Here is a 3,191-nt window from a genome sequence, read left to right as displayed (position 1 = left end):
GGAATGTCATCTCACAATAAAATAGTTGGAATAATGGAATATGGAATGTCATCAGTATAAGGAATATCATGTTTTTGAAGTTCTGTCGTCTCACGATAAAATAGTTCTACAACATTCTCTTAAAAACAAAGTAGAGTCTTAAATAAAGTTTGATATATTTATGGATTATCGTATATGTTATTGGGGAGCTGATTTGAAAACCCAATCAATCATATGCACTGTAGTGCAGTGGTGTGTGTGTGTGTGTGTGTGTGTGTTTGGCACGTGACAACATGTTGATCTGGCCAGTGCTGTCACGGCTGGCTAGAGTGGTGGTGTGGCGAGAGAGCTGCACATCCTCAGGGCCAAGCTAACGCACAAGCGCATAGCCATTCATGACACTATGGTGGCTGATGGCAGCTTTTGCAGGAGAAAAATGACGAGTGTTGCTGTTGCTTAGTGATGGATAAACTACTGTGTGGTTAGAGAGGAGGAGATAAGGACAAAGAGAATGCCATGATGCTGATGAGCTCCACACACATACACACACACACACACACACACACAAACACACACACACACACACACAGATAACACCTCTAGTTTCTCACAAACCATCCTACCCTGCTTTGTATTTTTATGTTGCTATGGGTACTGCTGTTAAGTTGGAAAAAGTATAAATGTGACTCACTTTTTTTGTAAAGTGAAATGTGTATTTTGTATCTCTTACAAACATTAATGGATCTGCTGGAGGTGGTTGTGGTAGAAAATGCTTAGAATGTACCTCTGCATCAAGCTCACACACACACACACACACACACAAACACACACACACACACACACACACTCTCTCTCTCTAACACACATGCGCACACAAATCCACACACATACACACACACTCTAACACACATGCGCACACAAATCCACACACATACACACACACTCTAACACACATGCGCACACATATATCCTCATACACACGCTAACACATATGCGCACACATAAACCCACCCACACACACCCCTTGGCAGAGTCTTGTGTCCACATTCTGGAATCCCAGTAAAACACAGTTCCTCAGACCCTTCAGTAACACAGACATGTCTTAAAAACCAATTGATGTGGAACCACTAAGAATAGGGCATTGCTTGGCCTGCACCCTTATTATTAGAGACCTCTCCTCTGCTTAAGAAATGCTATCAATCATCTGCATCTGTGCCCAGGCCTGTGTCATGTGCAGCATGGGAGCAGGCGAATCATCTGGTAATACAAGCCAGAGGAGATCAGGAGACAGAGAGTATATTGCTACCACAGAAAAAAAAAATACAAAAAAAAAGAAAAATGGAAAAAGAAAACCTAACACTGGCTAAGTTTGCCCAAAATGGCCACAGAGCTATCAGAAACCCCTAGCAACCCGCATAAACATGCCATCAAAGCAGAGCGGACGGAGGGAAAATATACTCACATGTGGAGTCTGGCTGGGACCTGGGAGAGTGTAGCGCATTTGAGTCACAAGGAGAGCAGGTCCGTCGCTGGGTGCTTAGCCCGGGAGAGGTGCAGGGCGGTGGGGGAAACGAGGAGTCAGTGTCGGGAACAAACGTGGTGGGGCTGGAAGCGGGGTGGGGAGTGCAGGGGGGAGAGTGGCTGTAGTGAGACTAGAAGGAAGAGCTATAGAAGCTTTGGCCCCTTCCTTACGCCGCGGTCTCAGCTCTTGTAAACCGCTACTTAAGTATCTCAATATGTCCACCATGTCACTGGCCAGCGGAATTAATGTGGTCCCTGCTGGCCCTAAATTATACTCTCTCTCCCTCTCTCTGTGTGTGTGTGTGTTGGACAGACTGAGATTCATCTGTTAGTGTTCCCTGCATGTGCTTCGGTTTAAACCTGCAAATGGATAACGGTGTTCTGATCATGCTAGAGGGTTGTTGAGCACTCAGCTGCCTGGTGGAGAAGACCTGACAGAGGCTCAAACTTCTATGATATTCTTCGAGGGTGATCCATTATTTAGCATACCTGCACCTTCCATCAGGAATGAAGGCGTTCTTCCAGCATGTGGTGATGTTTTCAGCTGCTCAGGCTCTAACAACCACTGTCCACATGTTAACTTTTAGTCTTCAGGGACAAAAGGACAGCCTGGAGCAGACATGAACCCTCAGACAGGAATGAGTCCATGGTTCAGGCCCCGTTTGCAGATGATTGAAGGGTGTTTAGGACAACTGCCTCAAGAAGTGGCCACTTTACTATCAGTAGCTGGCACTTGTTATTTTTAAGAGGGAAATGTTCTGCTCACTCTTCATGACAAAATAGGATGTCAGCTGTTTGTGCTGGCGTGGAACACATGATGAAACCCAGAGTTTCTCTAAAGGGTTTGCTCGTGTGTGTGGTCATGTACCTCTTACAGTTTAAATTGTGACCCTCCTCAGGGGGTCAGTATCTTGTATGACCAGTGACATTCCACTTCTGTGACAAAATAAATCACATGTAGCTCAAAAATCCTGAACCATCACATTACAGAGTATCTGGGAAAATGCTGCTCCTCTGTTTCACAACAACTGCATTGAGCTGTGTGGCTCTTGAGATGGTTTAGAGGGAAAGGCTAGAAACTAGTGTGTGAAATTTGTTTCCAACTTTGTGCTGGCACTCGGTTCTTGGCGGTGGAGCTGGTCTCCTCTCTTGTGTGCATGATGACTAAACTGAGTGGCTGATCTTCTAGATGAAGATGGTGGCACATGTACTAAAGGTATAGGTGCCATATCTGTAGAATCAGCAACGTGTGTGTGTGTGTGTGTGTGTGTGTGTGTGTGTGTGTGTGTGTGTGCACATTTGTGTGTTATTCGAGGTGAGTGTCTCAGCAGGAGTGTACAGGTATTACCATGTTATCCTACCTCATACAAGGGTCACAAAGAATCAAGACGAAGATGAAAATCAGACAAGCAGTAGAAACACCCCATGGACCTCCCAACACTCTTCTGCATCTGAGCTCTCCCGCTCCTCTTCAGCAGAACACACACCTGGTGCAGCGTCCGCCACCGTGTAGGGGACACCAAACATCTTGTTGCCTCCCTGGTGAGCTTAAATCTCAGGAGAGAGGAACCTGGAACCCCCAAGTCATGCTGTTGATCCGGCTCAGGGTGCAGAAGGAAACACCTTCTAGGCCAGGCTCAGATTAACACCAAGACTTCCTTCAGCTCCTTGACGTGTGAGGTTTTTCTCTC

The sequence above is a fragment of the Electrophorus electricus genome, chromosome 15 (genome assembly GCF_041902795.1).
Source record: "Electrophorus electricus isolate QZ-2024a chromosome 15, ASM4190279v1, whole genome shotgun sequence".
In the NCBI taxonomy this organism is placed as follows: domain Eukaryota; kingdom Metazoa; phylum Chordata; class Actinopteri; order Gymnotiformes; family Gymnotidae; genus Electrophorus; species Electrophorus electricus.
Note: the sequence above shows the minus strand (reverse complement) of the source record.